The following is a 19774-nucleotide window of genomic DNA, read 5'->3' on the forward strand; positions in this document are numbered from 1 at the left end:
ACTGCATCATCATCATGAATAGCTTACGGTGATAATTAAGGAGATTAGCTTGTCCTTTTGGCTGCGTTAGCACCACAGATAGTGTTGGACAGCCTGATTGCACAAGGCATAAATTTAAGAACTTGGGCTACTCAGAGTTTATTCCCAAAAGTCCTCAGATAGGACTGCTCATGCTCATGGTCTCAGCTGGTACTTAAACACAGTGGCAGCGGCTACAAATACCAGTGTTGGGGTTTGAGACAGTCCCACTCCCACTGCAGCGTCAGCTTTCTGGGTGGAAAAAAAGCTTAATAATCACTATTAATGGAAGGGAAGCGTCAAAGTACTTTGTGATGCACTTTGTTCCTCGGTTGGCCAAAAAGCCACCACAAACATAAAGGAAGATGCAGCAATTGCAATGTCAGAACTACCCTCAGCCAGAGTGTTGTGACCCAGTCATTAAAAATCAGTGCATCAGATGCTGCTCTAGAAGAAATCGGTACAATTTACAGAAAATGACTGTCTCAAGTGCTTTAAGCCTTAATTGAGCTGAGTGAGTGAGAAGTGAAGTGGCTCTGCACTAAGCGAGCGAATTGGCTTCTTGGTGATGAGCGTGATGCCGTCAAAGTGGCAGCATACGGGCAACGCAGGCAAACATAGAGATGCAGCGCGGTGCAGGAAGGATTAGTAGAGCTTGAAAGGTCCTGCTCGTGCAAAAGTAAAAGTTCCCAGTTCCCTGGCAACAACGGGAAAGTACAGTTTCCTGTCATTCACTACCAAGAACTGAACCTTCAGCAACCAAACCTCTGCAGAAGCAAACTCTCCATATGTGTAAGCCGACTTCAAAAGAGCATCCTAAGTTTTATGAGTAAGGTTGTTTTTTTCACTGGACTTTTACTTTTCAGTTTTTTTCTCTTTCTTCCTACTTGGTCTTGACGTATCGTTTATTCTTCTGTTCTTATTGTTTTGACAGTCACCATATGTGAAGCTAGTAAGGATATAAAGCTGCCATGTTGCATGCAGATATATGTGGAAGAGACTGTCATGAGTCATGAGTAAATTAATGCACATCTGCATTCACTTATTGTGATACAGCTCTGTGATTCAGATCAATCTTTTTCCTGTGCACGTTCTTCCTTCCACCAGCATCTTTCCCCACACAGGTATACATCATCGTCCTGCAGTATATTAACTCCAGCTCTTCCACCCACTCTCTGTCAAATTTTTCCATTAAGTGTAGCAGTAATAACAACTACTTTTTTCTCTGTGGTTTCCAAACTCTCTGCACTCCAGATTCCCGCGTGTGCCAGCCAGTCAGCTTTCTGCAAAGTCCTGCCAATCAGCTCCTCGCCTTTGTGAACCCGCCGGTCCACTCTGCACCTGCTCCTTCAGCGTCTGCCACACATCTCCTCGAACACACACCGCTCACACTTTATGGGTTCTTTTCATCACTACATGTTGCTGTTTGAAGCCTGAGAATGTGATTAATTTAATGTAGAAAAACAACTAAAGGATTTTGTAAAAAAGCATTAAAACACAAAGTCAGTTAAACTTCTGAGATGTCAATCTGCCCGCTTAGGAAAGATAACCTGCGGCATATTCAGGTTGCAAAGTAGCATCCTGTGTCAAGAGTGTGGAGGAGACACCATCCTAAGGCTCAGGATCTGCTGCTGTGTGTGAGGAGGAATAGGAGGCGCGCCCCGAGAGACGTGCAAAACGAGCACCAGCGGGTTACTCGTCGGGCACAGACTCCATGCGGTCCTGACGTCCATTAGTGGGACCTCTGCTCACATACCCAGCACCGTGTGGCATTCACCAACACAAAGGAGGACATGCCTCCCCACACCGTCACTGACCCACTGCCAAACCCGTCATGCTGGATGATGTTGCAGGCGGCTTAACAATCGCCACGGTTTCTCCAGACTCTTTCATGTCTGTCACAAGTGCTCAGCGTGAACCTGCTCTCATCTGTGAAGAGAGCTGAGCTCTGATGGCGGGCCTGCCACGTCTGGTGTTCTGTGGTGAAGGCATTTTGCAGAGCACAGCAGCCATGGAAGGAATTTGGCTTGAAAGGACAACTTAAATCTCCACATTTTGACTTTTTTCTTTTCAAAACAGTATTTCTACTTTTTTACTCTCTAAATAGTGAGTCTAGTGTAATTTCAAAATTTCAAAATGAACAATAATATATGTTTTTTTCTTAATGTGGCCCTAATTCTCCTCTGTAGCGTTAGGAATAGGCAAATTCAAAAATATTTTTGACGCACGAAATATTTCCACAAATTTTATACGTTTGGTGTGTAGAGGCCTTAACTCACGTTTAATTTGTAACAATCAAAAAGCTGCACGTCAAACTAAAAGGAAATTAAGATTAAATGAAGTGAAAGTAGCTTAACTAGACAGAGGTGCACTCTTGCAGAGGTAATCTGTGTAAAAGCAGTGTGTAAGTCCTTTGGGGAAGTTCACCGACTCACACTTTTTTTATCAGATGGATTCACACTTCATTATGGCTGATCCCTGCAGCCACACGCATACACACACATGTTGTCCCTGCAGCTACAGTGAAGAGGTCATTACACTCGGTAGCTCTACTGCATCAACAAAACAAATCGATTCTGGCTTTAGGATCAAAGACATTGTGAAAGCACGTGCGTCTTTATGTGTGTAACGGAGAAAAACGGGAGAAAGTGGGACATGAACACATGCGGAGATCCATCATGAGAAGTAATCTGACCTTGGTGCTCTTTTGGAGAAGGGAAGAGGGGAGCGCAGTGCCAGAGAGACTAATTAACTTGAGAGACACGGCCTTTTTCTCCTCCTCCTCAACAGAGAACATGCATGTGTTTAGTATATATGTGTATTTTGTACTGATATCAGGGCATAGTCATCACTGACAGATGGGCACATGACACAATGTCTCATCATCACATGAGAGCTGCAGCATGAGAGGTAGTGAGGAAGGAAAACAGACACTCAGACTCTCTGACTTGTTCAAACACCAACTAAAAATACTCTAAAATGTCAGGGTATGCATCTCTGACTTCTGTCTCTGTAAAAACCAATTTTACGTGTCAGAAGAAGGTAAGTTTTTTGAGGAGGCTGGTCTCTCTAAGGTAGGAAGTGCTTTTTGGTTGGAATTGGAGCATCTTTTTTTAAACCCCCAAATTTAAATATTACAGGAAAACCAGAAGTCCTTAAGTCAGGAGAATGAGAGTCAGGCATAATTCAACACAGTTTACCAAGAAATGCAAAGCTTGTTTAGTCTGCAGTGGCTTTATGGATCTGTGGTACTTGCACTTGATGCATAATTAAGGCAAACTAATAAAACTGAAAAGTGGTGGTAATATGTAGTCTCATTAACCCTTCAAAGCTACAAACATACATGCAATATTACTGAAAGTTATTGAAGTGACACTCATAAAGCCAGTTTTTCTTTGCACGGAAATTCAATTCAGTTTTCATTTTCAGTCATATGGCGCCAAATCACAACAACAGTCACCTCAAAGCACTTTGTATTATAAGGTAAAGGTCCTGCAATAATAGACATAATAACAATAATAATATTAATAACAGTCAGTAGAATCCTAAGACTCTTAAAACAAACATTTCGTGAAATGTAACAGCAATATGTGTCGTGGATTCATGCTAACAAGAGCAAAACAAGCATTAGCTGACTGTGCAGCCACAACATAACGTGACCAGGGTTTAATATTAAAGTGTACTGATTTTTTGAAAAGTGCAAATATACATCTTAATACATTATATAAGGGAGAAACAGAGCTTTTACAATACAAGGAGCTTGAAAGTCAATATTTGGTATGACCACCTTTATCCTTCAACACAGTCTGAACTCTCTCAGGCAGCTTTCTTGTCATTTCTTTAAGTAGGAATAGTTCTCCAGGCTTCTTGAAGGATATTCAAAGCTCTTCTTTGGATGTTGGCTGCATTTAGATGATCCCACACTGCTTCAATAATGTTGAGGTTCGAGATCTGAGGAGGCCGATCCATGACTGATAGTGTTTCACTGTGTGATTTTCTGGCCATGTCTTTACTACACTGACAGTATGCTTGGGATCATTGTCATGCCGTAAAAATGAAATTATTAAATTTTTTTAGGATGTTATTGCATTGTGAATCAAAATCTGACTGTACTGTTTTCATAATTCCATTAATTTTAACACGACCTCCGACACAACTGACTGAACCTGAGCCTCAAACCATGACAGTGCCTGCACCGTATTTTACAGATGGCTGTGGACACTCACCGTTGCCCTCCTGACCTTCTCTACAGTATTGATGATGATTTGAATCAAACCTTTCACTCCATCAGACCTTTGGTGATGGATCACCTGAAAGAACTGGCCCTCGATCCCTATGTCAGGTCTGTGCAGGAATATTTCCCCCCTTTTAAAAAACATTTAAAGAAATGGGAACGTGTGCTTATGCAACAGGCTGCTAGTAACAAAGTGTTTAAAGATACAATTGAAAAATTGTTCTTAAGTTTTTGTTATACGTAGACACACCACTGGTTAATCCCTGAGTCAACATTATTCCCAAGATGGTTAAGTACAAGGATTGGACTGAAAATGAGTGAAAATGAACCAAAAAAACTTTCAACAACCTTCAAAAAACTTGGAGAACTATTGCTCACTTTAAAAGTTACTAAAGTGGAAAGGGATCATCCGGCTTGTTACTAACACTTTTTTCAAAAAGCCAAGATACCTGATGGTAGGAGGTCGCATTAGTGCCTATGAAATTGGCATCTTGCACATCTGGAAAGGCTGCATCAGTCCTGAAAGCTATACACAGATTTTCAAACATCTGCTCCTATCCAGAAATCTACTTCCGGGAAGGCCTTCAATATCCAGAAGGCAATACTACACTGGATCTAATACAACAGCATTTGTTCCCTCATGAAAGAAAAATGTTAGAAAGACCCAGGACTGTTGACCAGTTAGAAAACTATTAGAGAAGAGTGGAGCCAACATGCCTCCCAAAAGCCAAACAACTGGTCTCCTCATGACCAGGGAAGCGTAAGTAATTAAATTCCTTTAGTTCATTGTTTCATTAAAGAAACTTTGCACTGATTACAAAGCCATTCTACTACTCCTTATCTTAAACCAGGCCCTTGGTAACTAGGGGATTATGCCAATAAGGGTCTCTCATGGTGTGGCATCAAAATGTGGGTGTGCTTTTTCCGAATGACAGACACCGAAATGTCACAGAGAAAGTGTAGTGCACACCCACTTATCAAATATCAGCAGACACCACTTTGCTAACTAGCACACACTCCAGCAGAAGAACAAACCACTGAGCTAATTAATGTGAAGTCGTCAAAGTTGGATGAAAGCTGCAACTTTCCCAAAGTGAAAGACAGCCTGAGAGCAACAGGGAGAGGGCGATTTGTGTGTGTGCGTTTGTGTGTGTGCGTTTGTGTGTGTGCGCAGTCCCCTTAAATAGACTCTATCAGATGCAGCGGGAGACGAGAGGAGACAGAGGTGAAAAAGACGGAGGAAGCGAGGGGAAATCAGGCATCCGTAAGGGAGATAATTAGCAAAATATGAGAACATGTGAGGGGGACATGAGAGTATTTACTTATTGTATATCCATCTATGTTTGTGTGTGCTTCTTTGTAAGTGTGTGTAGATGCCCTCACGTGGGAGTTTTGCTGTTCAGGGACAGATGGTGCCACATAACACTGAATGTTCTTTGTCTGAACCCAACACTAAACACGCCTACAGCATCTCTGAGCTCTGCACAGCTTTGACTGTATGATACTGGATTGTGAGTCTGTATGTGTTTGTGCATGTGTAAGTTCTTTACACTCTAGAGATTTTGGGCTGCTTCAGATGCAAGTTGACAGTCCCTTGACAAATGTGGCAAAACGGTGGTCCTAGATCCCACTGTGAGACGCATCCAAACGATACATAGCCTGTGGCAAAATTCAGATTGTGTCAGGTTGTTTAAGACTGAGTTCTCACACCGCTACGGCCCACATCTACAAGCAAACACTATAAAAATAACAAAAAATATGCCATAATGCCATTTCTGAAAAACACACACACACAAACAAAGCTGTGAAATCTCGTATACTTCCTGTTTATATCACAGCATAATGACTGACCAGCCAGTCGGCGCACAATCTGACGCACTAATATGACTGATTGAGACTCTAAGTCTGCATTCCATACTTATGAATAACTGAACTGAATCCGGTCGCATTTTGTGTTCATATGTGTGTGTCGGTGATGTACTCACCCGTGCCAAATGCTGTTTTGATCTTCGCGTGTAACGGTCTCCCATGGGTGAACAGCCTCAGCGTGCTTTCATGTGTGCTTTGGAAACACTGAAGTGTCTAACATCTGACTTGTGCTTTTCAGTCTGGAAGAGAAACAAATGGTGGATAAATTTAGAATTTTAGAATCTATTTGGTGCCGAGTGAGTTAAAAAATCAGGCTCTGCATGATTTTTTAAAAACAATTTTCATTCATTCAATAATCCCGGATGGCATTCAGGCAAGAGTTGTCACAGCGTCTTGCTGGAAAATTTTTTTTTTCATATATACAAATAAATATAGCAAAACAATTGTGATTATTGAAAAAGGGATTCGTAGCTCGTTACAGGTAGTCTTGTAGGCCAAGTTGACATGTCTGTATGGTGTGATTGATAGTTTGATACAAAACATCTTACTTGGGGACTGGATCCTTAAACCACTCTAATGTCTGTGAAGGTTCTCAGTCATCCAGGTCATCGTAGTCTAAGATCATCATAGTCTCTACATAGAAGAGCCGCCTCAACGGGACAAGACTCGGCTGTCCATTTGCATCTAAAGGACAAAGGTCACTCCTTCAAGGATGTCAATGTTCACATTTTGGACAGAGAGGACAGATGGTTTGAAAGAGGAGTGAAAGAAGCCATCTATGTGCACTGTGAGCGACCATCTTTGAACAGAGGCGGTGGTTTACAATGGCGATCGGCGATTGTGGCTCAAGAGTTGGGAGTTCGCCTTGTAATCGGAAGGTTGCCGGTTCGAGCCCCAGCTTGGACAGTCTCAGTCGTTGTGTCTTTGGGCAAGACACTTTACTCGTTGCGTACTGGTGGTGGTTAGAGGGTCCGGTGGTGCCAGTGTCCGGCAGCCTTGCCTCTGTCAGTGCGCCCCAGGGCGGCTGTGGCTACAATGTAGCTTACCATCACCAGTGTGTGAATGGGTGGATGACTGGTTGTGTAAAGCGCTTTGGCGTCCTTAGGGACTAGTAAAAGCGCTATACAAATACAGACCATTTACTATTTACCCGTTTTCCCTCTTGACGGGTTACTCCCACAGAGCTTAAATCTGGGACTCTCCACCATTTGATGCTAGAACTGAAGAAGCTTATCGGATGAGAGGTGAAACGTCTTCAAGCAACTTAAAGAAGTCCAGACGCTTTTCTTTCCAAGCTCCTTAGACAACACACAATTTCACAAAGCTCAAATAATCTCAAACTGGTTTCCTGGACATTACAGTAAGTTCACTGTACTCAAACAGCCTCCGCACTCAGTAGATCTCTGTCCAATTGAGCACTTTTCTTTCGAAGCTCTTTAACTCACTTTAATGCACAAAAAACAGTTTATAACTTTTATGTAGCATGCTTGACCTGATTTTTTTGTTGATATTATGTCTCTCTCCATTAAAATGAAGCTTATATAAAATCAGAGACTGTTTGTTCCTTTGGAAGTGAGCAAAATTCATTAAGGGATCAAGTCATAATTTATGATGTACTGTGAGACGTGTGGTAGCAGAATATCTCTCACCACCTGTTTATTGAAGTGACTTCCATTTCCATGCTTGACTTTAGTTCATTTTCATGTGCTCTTTAGTTTAACATATGTTCCATATGGATCAATTTTCCAGGTCACCAGGGTGAAGGTCTTCAGACTTTATACGTACGAGCATTAGAGTCCTCCATCATAATATGGTTTACTTTCTTTTGATTGGTCATTAGAGTGGATAATGGCTATGATAGTAACTAAAGGGCGGTAACTAGCCTCTCCATGGAAGTAATTCCACCTGATAATTGCTATTCAGTGGAACAGTAATATTCAAAGGGGCTGCTTCTTTATATGTACAGGTAATATTGACCATTTCAGAAGCCATTTACACCCATCCATTCTTCTTCAGTACGATAAACAGCCTGAGCCATGAGCCATGAACGCTTCATTTGGCTTTGTCAGAGTGCTGCTTTTACTGTTACTTCATTACCCTCGGACTTGATGCTTTCTTTTGTCTCTGCTTCGTATTTCACAGATCGTCTTCTACCAGCCATCTGACATTTGAAAAAAGAAACAGGAAGGATAAAAAAAAAATTTCTTCACCAGTGTTGGGGAGTAACAGAATATCTCCTGTTACGTATTTAAAATACAAAATATGACTAACTGTACAGTTACCATTTAAAAAGGTGATAATTAGAATACAGTTACTTTGTTGAAATAAATGGATTACAAAGCGGTGTTTCCTGTTTCATATGTTAGGCTATCCCCTTCCTATCCCCTCTCTAATTTTGATAATTCCTAGCATTGCCGTAAACCCAAACAAAACACGTAATAAGGAGCTCTAATGTAAGTGTCCTGTTAATGTTGGTGGTGTCAGGTACACTATGGACCCAAAGCCAGCACAACAGAGCCAGCAGTGTGCGGGCAGGAATGCATTTCTTACTTGGAAATTCAGACAACACTTCACATTTAAAGAAGAAAGGAATGGGCGAAATCTGACCGTGTGATGCAAACTCTGTTTGCCAGCAACCAAGCTGCTCTCAGCTTCAAAAGACTCCAACCTAAAGAAACATCAGGAGGTAAGCTCTTTCTAAAAAACTAACGCTAGCCCACTGCAACTACCTTGTTTTAGTTGCGGTAGCTACCTGGGTTATGTGCCACTTCAGTAGTAGTAATAAATCACACAGCAATAGGATATCAAAGATACTGAAGGCTACTCGCCACCGAGCTAATATTGTTAGCTGTGTTTGTGATTTTAAAACGACATACGGATATATAAAGGAACTGTATTTACACATGACATTAATTTTATTATGAGTAATGTCAACCCTGCATTGAGTAGAGGCTGTAATCAGCTGACCTTTGCAATTGTTGTTGTGAGAGTCACTGCTCTTTGTGGGTTTAGCCAATTGAATTCAACAAGATAGAAGCAGAGGTTATTTGGCTGATTTCCAACCCCCTGGCACCACAATGCTTCTATAAAAAGGTAGAATTCAGTGACTCTAATCACTGTTATTGCTTTTAATATAAACTGATATCTGCTACCTGTGATATAATTTAACGTTTACAATGAACTGCACCAGTCCAACATAGTGCATCACCATACATGCACCATGAACACATTGCACAAATATGGACAAAAGAAATGTGTTGAGAAGTGGCCGTGGGATATTTTTTTCCTGTTGTGTCTAAGAAAACTAAGAGTTTATAATAATGACCAATAACAACGCTCTATGGAACTTAAACAAAAAAGGTATTTAGAAGTTGTTTAAAGACCTGGATCTAAAGTCACAGAAATAACATGCACATTATGACATACCATGTTTGTTTTTGCCTGAGCACTTAATTATGCTGGTATACTTCTACAAAGTACAGCTGAGCTCAGTTAAGGAACAGTCATTAGCTGTGGTATGTGGTCACAAGCCAAAGTATTTGCATAATGGTTTGTACAATGCTACCACTGTCCATCCATTATCCTAACTACTTATAGGCTGAACCCTATTTCAGCTGTATTACAGTGAAAAAACACACTGAACAGTTCGCCAGTCTGTCGCAGGGCGAACAGGAAGACAGCCACCATTCACACTCATGCGTGCTGGGTTAATAGATGTAAACATGTCTTTGGACCGTGGCAGGAAGCCGAGTACCTGAAAATAACCCATGTATGCACAGTGAGAACATGCAAAGTGCACAGAGGAAGACTCCAGCAACTCAGGAAGTCCAGGGAGGACAACACTATCCTCTCTATCAAGGTGTTATAGTCGTGCTTACTGAAAAGACAAGAATTTGACCCGTGTACCAAATTTTGAGCCAATCGATCCAAGGTGTTTTTTTAAGATCTTTAAAATGAAATCACAAATGTCAGTCTTGTGGCAGTAAGAGAGGATCATCAGAGTCAGGGAATTTCAATCCTTTCAGGGACTGCTGTGCAGCTTATTATATACCACTCACCAAAGTCACCACAGATCCACCCCATTTGCATGTCTAATGCAAAAGATATCAGAAAGTTAATACAAAGAAATAAACCAACCAACCAACCCTAAGGCAGAGGTGCATTCATGTGTATCTCATGTAGCTGTGACATTTATTGATCCCTCGTCCCGCTTCACTCTTTCTTCTCTCGTTTTCTGTTTTCACAGTTAATTGTGACAGCGACTCGAAAATCGAACAACAGAACCCAGCCACGATCCTCCTTGTCAGCCACCTTGGACCAGCGCTATTAATGCGAGAAGCCACCATCACAAGCAGCCAATATAAGAAGCGCAAAGGTCAAAGCTGCGGTGGCGGCCAGTAGGGATGAAATATATTGCTCTGTCACTCTCTCATTTATGTGGAGTGCAGAAGCTCTCAGTATATATTTCCAAATGAACCTTTAACTTCTGTGTGTCTCAGGAAATATAAACCCTACTTAACATTCAAACACTAACATGCCTAGGTACAAGCTGACTTTCCTTTCCAAAAGCATATGGAAAAAAAGCACTACATGAACAATAAAGTTTGCTAATTTGCTAATTAGATCCCCTGTTACCACCAGGGTTGGCAAGGCTGTGCTTTTTGGGATCGGAGCATGCCTCCAACTACTCAAAAAGCTCAGCTGAAACCACAATAAGCAACACTTTTTGCTCTCTAGGCAACAAGAGCTTATCCTCAATCTTTAACAAAGCTGTTTCTGCTGTCAGAGTTGTTAAATAAGATCTCAAAAAAGCAACACTTAAGCTCTGATGTAACAACAGCAAGGGTAGAAAGCTCTCAGTCCGTTAATTATCTTGCTTGATTTAATTTTGTTTCTGGAAATGATGGAGATGTAATTAGCTTGAAGTATCAGCTAAACACAAGCCACAACGGATTAGACAGTTAGCCTAAAGACACATCTGAACGCAGGCTTTGTAGTTGGAAACCCTAACTGAAATGACAAGGTTAACAATGGTGGTGTATTCACGGGTGTCGTCCTTGTACGGTAGCGTGTTTTGCGTTTTAGATTCTAAAGACTTACTGATGCAGACGTTTTTCAGTGAATTTGTCTTTGACCCTTTGTTGTTTTTCTTTAGTGGTGTATGAGGCACGACATGCGCTATGCTAACCACGTAGTTCTTCATTTTAAATCACATACAACATCTGTGTGGGACATCTCTGCAAAGTAAATCCCAGGGACACAACTAGATGTGCTAAGGCCACACACTCTAAATTCTCTAAATTCTCTATCTGAAGCCATCGGTTGAGTGTAGAGTACACAGCAATTTTAATGTTTGCAAAGGTAATACAGTACTGTAAAAAAAAGTCTCGAGACATCCATCAATTCTTTGTATTTTGCTAGAAAAATGGGAAATAGGTACAGCGACTTATTGGAACATGTGCAGACATACATGGAAAGGCAGTATATAAGGAAAAACAGAGGTTGTACAATTCTACAGTACCAAGCTTGAAAGTCAATATTTGGTATGACCATGTTTATCCTTCAACACGGCCTGAACTCTCTCAGGGAAGCTTTCTTGTAGTTTCTTTAAGTAGTCTTTAGGAATAGCTCTCCAGGCTTTTTGAAGGACATTCAAAGCTCTTCTTTAAGATGATCCAACAACATCAATAATGTTGAGGTCAGGGCTCCGGGGAGGCCAATCCATGACTAGTAGTGCTCCAGTTTAGTTTTCCTGGTTTGCTTTTGCTGCACTGGTGTGTGTTTGGGATCAATGTCATGCTTGAAAATGAATCTGATGCCAATCAGATGCTTTCAGATGACAAGGCTGACAAGATCTCCAACACCGAAGGCTGAAATAGAGGCCCAAACCATGACAGAGCCTCCATCGTGTTTTACAGATGGCTGTAGACACTCACTGTTGGATCTCTTTCTGGTCTCCTGTATATAAATGATATGGGAATTGGGAGATGGGTTGGAGGTGGGTTGCAGAGCAGCTTGCACATGCGCAAAAGCTCTGATCAGGCTACAGCAACTTAAATAACCTGCTCTATATATGCCAGCTGATGTGGGCTGGCACTGAGATCAAGTAATCTGCCCAGTATCTGGTTGACCTTGACTGCGTGATCTGCTGTGGCTATGACTGATGTCACCATATTAGTGTTGACTTCATATTTTCTGACCTGACAGATCAGTTTAAACTTGCAAGTAGAACAACTTGGTCTTATGGAAAGCAGAGGGTAGCATTGCTGTTTTATTGTTTAAGTAACTGTTTTCAATAGTTTTTGTCATCCCTTTCCCTTCTAGTTTTTCCTCCTTTGTTTCATTTTTCCTCCATTCCCAGGCTGCCAAGTAAAACACCATCTTTGTTTTTCCAGCTCAGTTCTGCCAGTGCTGCCTTTTGTCCTTCGCATTTCTCATCCTGCTCCCTTTACTCCTCACCTAGCAGCAGCCTTCAACTACAATGGTAACATCAGCAATGCTGGAGTTACAGCAGATTTTTGTAGATATTAAACCATCCAAGCAGCACAGGGGAATGTTTTTACATAATTACATCTCCCGGTAGCACCTCTGTGACAGCAGTGGCAATTTAATGAACGATATTGTCATGCTGTGCAGCGCGGAGCCACTTAAGTGTTAGTCATTCACCATAGGTGTAATAGAAATGTTCTTCTGACAAAGCCCTGGATACACACATTCCTCAGCTCACATTTATACAAACAAAAAATATTGAAAGTGTTTGACACTGTAGATGTGATGAAGGTTATCTTTTTGTTTGCATTTAATAAAAAAACAACAGGGAGAAAAGAATGAGAGAGGCAGACTGCTGTATTACAGGAGAGATAGTAAAAACCAGAAGCCATAAAACTGAAATATGAAATGGGGAGAAAGAAAAAGGACGAGCACGAGAATGCAGGTTGGTAGATTTTGTGATGATTAGCTGCGGCATCAAATGGCGACGAAGATAGATTGTAGCCAAGAGCAGACAGGCTTGAGGAGATGGAGAGAGTGAGAGGGTGGAAAACAGATGGGACCAACACACACACACACACACACACACACACACACACACACACACACACGCAGGCTTTACTACCCACGTATAGGAAATAGCTTTTCACTAATCATATACTCCAAAGAGAAAGCTTTCTCACACAGCTACAGTGTAAAGTAAATAGATACTCCATATGCAGTGCCACAAACACACACACACCAACCATTCAATTAGCTTTCTGCTGATTGTAGCAGCTCTTCAAGTACAATCTCAAATAAAAGGACAGAACATGAACACACACATTAAAGGGAACTGTAATGCAAGCTCTATATGCATTAGCTGGCATTAGAGTTATCATAAAATATCTCTTTAAGAAACTCAAATCCTCAAATCTCAAAAACCAGAATGAATAACTTTAAAACAACAGACTAATTTGGAAACCTTGCATGTTGTAATTTACTTCAAATCAGAGGTTGTAGTAAACTCTCACCCAATCCATTGATCACGAACGCCATGAGCCATTTACACATTAAACACGATCGAAGCAGCTTTCAGGAGACGGCAACTAAGCCAAGCCACTCGAGTTTCACAATCACGTGAACAGAAGGCACTTTGATCCATTGAAGGGGGCTTCATCAGTGACCGAGCTCGGCCTCGCAGTTAACGACCTGCCACTTCTTGTGCCGATACGTAACAGAGGACTGGAAAGCTGCTTCTTTCTCATCTGATCCGAAAACAACCAATCTCTGATGAGGTATCACAACTTGTCTGATTAAGATCCAGTTTGTCTTTATTGCCGCTGGGATACATAACACACACCATATGGACAAAAGTATTGGGCCACAGCTCCTAATCTTTCAGTTTGCATGAACAGGCCGTGTTAACCTGGCCTGGAATTGCCCACCCCTGGTGTAGACGTTACCATTAACCTCACTCATTGGTTGTTGTGCATATATGAATCATGACATCACTCCAAAAACACAACAGTATATTTCTCAATCTTTTAAAGTTGATCATATCATGATAAATATTTAGATGATAAACATCCTGTGCAACAAATGTTATTGTTTTTCCATCAGAAACAGTAAGCGTCCAACAAAAAACAACAAAAAGCAAGTCCCTGAGACAGACGGTCAGAGGAAACAGCATTTCCTTTTTGCATATTCGTCATACTTCCACGTTTCTTTGACTTTTTCACATAGGGCTGGGTACATTTGGATATTATTATATTATTAGAAATATTAATATATAATGTTCATCCAGGTTGCACTATGTTCAGCCTATTTATACCTACCATTCATGCCCAGTTGTAATTTGTTCTAATTGTATAGTTTCTTAAGATTAACTTGTGTTTTACTTACTTTCAAACTTCTCGTATTTATGTTCTCCTTCTGTGTAAATATGCCAATTTATATATTGTCTATTTAAAAATGTTTATTTTTGTATGAAGAGCACAAAGTGAACCGGAGTCAAACTCCTTGTTTGTGTGAACAAACCTGGCCAAATAAAGATGATTCTGATTATTCTGTATATTTGCATGTAAATTAACTTATTTGTGCAGGGCTCTGTCCACATTCCTCATCCTACCCTTACAACGTGACAATATGAGCCTGTGCTGTGTACCTCATTAGTGTGATGGCTTGTTAGCTAGGTGTGTTAGGGTATATTATTGCCCTTCTTACTGTTTTAAATTGCTGAAATTTCCCTGGTTCGTTTGACTTGTTGTGCTCTACTTGGTAATACATCTAGTAATAAATAAGCAATCTGGTAAACAGACCCCTTTGAGGCCAGTACAATTAGGAGACCCACAGTGCACAGTTACCTCTGTCGCTACCAGTTATTATACATTTTTTACATTTTAATTATTAATTAACTGATTAAATAATTCAACTTAATTAAAATAACTTACATTCTATTATATGCTTTATTTCTTCTTCTTGTGCAATATGGTTATATACATAAAAATGCATCACATTTACCATGAATCACGTTCTGTCTGTCACAAATTGTACATCTTGCACATCCATTAGATATGTTATAAAATGTACATATGCATGGAAAACACTTATCTTAGTACAGAAAGGTTTCTGTGTGATATTCCATGCACACACTGCTCTTTTTCATTTTGAACCATTATTAAAGAGTTACATGGAACACAGGAAGTCAGCACAGATCGAAATTAGCATTTTTATAATTAAACAAACCTCTGTTACAGTTCCCTCAGGTCTCAGTATCATACACAGTATAATCCACATTGACCCCGGTGTTGCTTATGGAGGCTGGAAACTCAACATCTACAAATTAAAGGAATATTTAATCAGTTGCGATCTGACTGTCAAATACTTGATTTGCAAATGCTTGAGGTGCATTTTTTGAGGTTTTAGCAATAATTAAAAGCTGCTACAGGAATCAAGTGGTTGTCCACGGTCAGTGAAAAACATCTAAAAGCATTCATACTGTTAGATTTGTATTGTTGATTGTCATTTATGCTTAGAAATATTTACTTATATATGCTTAGAGTTTTGTAATTAGTTGTAGATTGGTAGAGGTTTTGATCCTTGATAGTCTGCAAACTTTGTGTGTATTAGACAGCACTTTGGGAGCATGAGAGGTCATACCGTGTCTTATTATTTTATGGTAGGATTAACGTAGTTGCGTCTGTTCTAGTCTAAGTGCTCTTTGTTTAGATGAACTGCAGGACTTCCTCACCGTGTTATCTAGGATGAACCATCTAGGGTGAGGGGGAGGCTACCCTCTTCCTGACCAAGGATGTTTGACCCTTTGATCAGCAGTCCACACACACACACACACACACACACACACACACACACACACACACACACACACACACACACACACACACACACAGGCAAGGTACTCTTTGTTTGTATGTAGACGTCGTATGTTAATGAACCTATGCATATTCATGTAACCTCAATAAAAGGACAGTGTATGGGAGAACGGACGAGAGCTACTGGGGTCAAGCGAAGGAACGGTGCCTGTCCGGTTCTCTCCCGTGCACGAGTACCATGAAGAAGTTTGCCTACTTGTGTCTTGCTTGCAGTGTAATTATATTGTCTTAACGTTCCAGCGAATAGGTTTATGCTACAAACCTATCACATACATCTTAAATCACTTATGCAGCATCAGTCACATTTATCTGTACACTGATCAATAACACTGTTTCTGCTCCACTCTGTCCTTTTGGAAAGCACTTACTCAATAGCATTGCAAAGGCAGTGTGCAGTACATGGCTGTGCCTGAATATGCGTACCCAGTTTGGATGTTATCTTCCTGTTGAATGGTCATATCACTTGTTGGGCAGTCACCAGCAGTCACCCAGCTCTATCTTCTCAACTTAGCCCCACTGTGCGGCAACAGTGCTAACCACCGTGCCACCGTGCTGTTCACCTTCAAAGTAAAGGCTGCAACTGGTTTCAGCAGTAAGACACGTTTACTTTGAGTCATTGCTAGTTATTGCAAACATCTGATTGCAGTTTTTTCTGACAACTATGGAACAACCAGCTATCAGGTTTGGAGGGTGGTTACTTTCTGACATAGGTCCAGGTAGGTTTGAGTAGCTTTTATTCCTTTAATAAATAAAATCATCATTTAAAAACAGCATTGTGTCTCCCCCTTAGTGTGTTTACTGGGCAGCTTAGATAATGTCACTTCAGAAAAGAATATAGCCCATATGGTTTTCACTGCCCTATGCATAGCCAAGAAAACAGTCCTCATGAACTGGAAAAATAAAAATAATCTTAATTCTAACCAATATAGAAATTATCTATTAGATTACATTAGTCTTGATACAGCCTCTGCCACCACATCAGATCAATTGCTCTGGACTCCTTTTATCAGCTCCATCACCTAGTGGGGGTGGGGGGTCATAATTTGGTCCCACCTTCACTGTTGTGATTGGTGTGGGGGTAGGGACAGGCTTAGGGCGTCGGGGGGTTCCCCGGAGGCATCTTCCTTGGGGGGCTCAACCCGGGGTAGCGGTCATGTCCGGTTGGGGGCTCTGTTGGCTCTCAGGTGACTGTTTCCTCGCGGCTGCGTGCAGCGGGGCTAGGGGAGGGTCTGTGCTGACGGACGTGGGTTACTGACCTGGTAGCCTGGCTGGCCATGGGTGGGTCCGGGATGGGCGTGAGGTTCTGGGGGCGCTCCGTCTCTGGGCTGGGGCCCGGGCCGGGCCTCGGGGGCTTGGATCCTGGTTGGTGTGTTGCCGGGGTTGTGGGCGGGTGGGTGCATGGGGGCCCGGCCCTGGAGCAGGGTGCCGCCGGTGCGTCGAACCACCTGGGGGGCTCTTCAACTGGTGGGGGAGATGGTCACATCTTGCAGGAGCTTTCCTCTCTTCAGGAACTCTCTCTGCAGTGCCTACTGGGGTCAGCGGGGGAGCTGGCCCCAGGGAGGGGTTACCTGCCCCTCCCTTCCTTCCCTCCCCATCTCCAGCTGCCTCTCTCTTCCCGCTCCACCACAACCACCCACACATGCAGGGCCTTGGAGTAGGGGTATGTCACCAGGGAGCAGAGGAGGCTACCCCCCCCCTCTGTCCCCTTCTGGCTGCCTCTGCCTCAATTTTATCCCACAACTTAGACATTCACATTATTCACACTCTCATTACACATACATATAGGATCTTGGGGGTGGGCACAATCACGGAGTCCAAATTACCATCAGGGTGTACACCTCACCCCTGGCGTCGTTGCCCACCTCTCAATTTTAAATACACTTAGACATTGAGGGCTATCAGGAGGGACTATGTGCTTACCTGCTGCTCCTTGGCAGGTAGCTCCAAGCCCTCCTGGGTTTTAAATGCACCTTAGAACACACATGCATCAACACTACAATGAGCGGGTGGAGGGAGGTTTGGAGTCTTCTCCCACCCCCATTCTCTGCGGCCTGCTGGAGCGGGAGGGCTAGGTGGAGTTGGCCGTCCGACTGCGGTCTGGAGTGTGGGGCCTCCCTGCTGCTACGGAGTCGGGGTGGTCTGCCTCTCCCCACCGCAGGGAAAAGGGTAACACCACCTGGGTCTGGGTGCAGTTCCCCCCTCCAGGGGCAAGGGTACCTAGACCCGGTTTGTAGAGTACGCTTGGGGAGTGTGATCGTGTGTACAGCGTCTCTTTATGTCTGTCTCCACGTTGGTTGAGTGTGGAGTAAGTGCATATGAGAGCATGAGGGGGGGAATGGATGTTTGTATATGTGTGTGCCTGTATGTCTGTGTCTATATGTCAGGTTGGGTATCAGACGCCACCTCTCTGGGGACATCTCAGGCCCTCCAAGGTTTAGAGGCCTATCTCCACCTACCACCACTTCCCCTGCCGGTGGCGGACTCCCTCAGGTGTCGGTGCGTTGGTGGTTCCTTGTGTCTGGGGGTGGGCGTCCAGGTACACACCGGCTCACTCCTTGGCGGCCGCTTATCGGGGCCTGGAGCCTGGGGCTCGCTCGGGCCCCTTCGGGGGTGGGGTGCCCCCGGCCTCTCGGCCTGGGGCTCGGTCACTCAGGCACAGCTGGCGGCCGGCGGAGCTCACGGGCGCGTCACTGCAACTCCCCCTGGCTTCTGCTCCGCGGCTGCTGAGTGAACCCTCATCTGGGACTCTCCTCAGCTCTTACTGGAACAGTGGCGCGGCTGCCCCTCTGTTGGTCTTCCATGGTCTCTTGTGTTCTGGGGGCCTCTGGATGTCTGGAGTTTTGATCTCCTCCATACCTGCTTCACACCCTGGAGGACGGGGCTGTGGCCCCCCCACACTCCCTAGCAGATCGTTACATGGAGAAACCTTTGGAATACAAGCGCGCTGATCCACACAGGTATGCACACGGGTGTTCACTGCTCGTAGACCCAAATTACACCTTTCTTGGCTGCTACCTCGAAGCACATCTGTCCTGCGTGCTGCACAACAACATTGAATATTTAGTATTTACTGCTGTTTACACTTAGCTAGATTAATGCGATGGTGTTGTGTTTAGTATGTTGCTTTGTTTTGTTTTTTTTTTGTCTTTTTTTGCTTGTTTTCTATTCTTCTCTCAACAGGTGATCCAGGAGATTTTTATTTTTTTTCTCCCCCCCTTTCTCACTGTCCCTCTCCCCTTCTGTTTTTCCTTCCCTTCCTCTTTCTTTCTCCCTTTCCTATCTCTCACTCATGTCTGTCCCGTCTGTAACATCTGAAAATAAAATATAATAAATAATAAAAACAAAGATCGACCAAATGGACCAATACGGCAATGCCACGATGATCCATTTGGCAAAGTAAATCCATTGGGTATCCTTGTTGGTCTTCAGACAACAATTCTGATGGCTAAAGAACCAAATGGGACAGGCGGCAGAAAAAAAAAAAAAACAGCATTGTGTTTACTCAACTATTAAAATCAGTTCGATGACCTGAAACATTTAAGTTGAGAAATACAAAAAAACCTAAGAGATGGTCAAGCAGTGTAAATCCATTAGAATTTGAATTGGAATTGAGTTGGAAATCCTTATTCCCTAATAGTAATATTATTTCATCGTTATATGAATGTGCCATGAGATTCAAATAGCTTGGCAAAACCACCAAAACACAGCTAGTATAGAAACGTCCTCCAAGGAGCTACTTTTTCCTTTATATGTATTTTGAGTACATTTTCACATTTCTGGCTTTACCAGA

General features: G+C 42.6%; 1 protein-coding gene and 1 long non-coding RNA gene across 3 annotated transcripts in view; one reads left to right on the forward strand and one right to left on the reverse strand.

Moving 5' to 3' along the window:
- Window positions 1–6356, reverse strand: part of htr2cl1 (5-hydroxytryptamine (serotonin) receptor 2C, G protein-coupled-like 1) — a 113554-nt gene extending 107198 nt beyond the window's left edge. For both annotated transcript variants that reach the window (XM_082519706.1, XM_082519705.1), the window contains exon 1: window positions 6238–6356. The gene's annotated coding sequence lies outside the window, so the exon portion shown is untranslated. The remainder of the gene's footprint in view (window positions 1–6237) is intronic.
- LOC309697815 overlaps window positions 1–19774 on the forward strand; it is a 332892-nt gene that overhangs the window by 181874 nt on the left and 131244 nt on the right. The gene's annotated exons all lie outside the window — the stretch shown is intronic.

The sequence above is a fragment of the Aulonocara stuartgranti genome (assembly GCF_965226115.1).
Source record: "Aulonocara stuartgranti genome assembly, chromosome: 3".
Classification (NCBI taxonomy): domain Eukaryota; kingdom Metazoa; phylum Chordata; class Actinopteri; order Cichliformes; family Cichlidae; genus Aulonocara; species Aulonocara stuartgranti.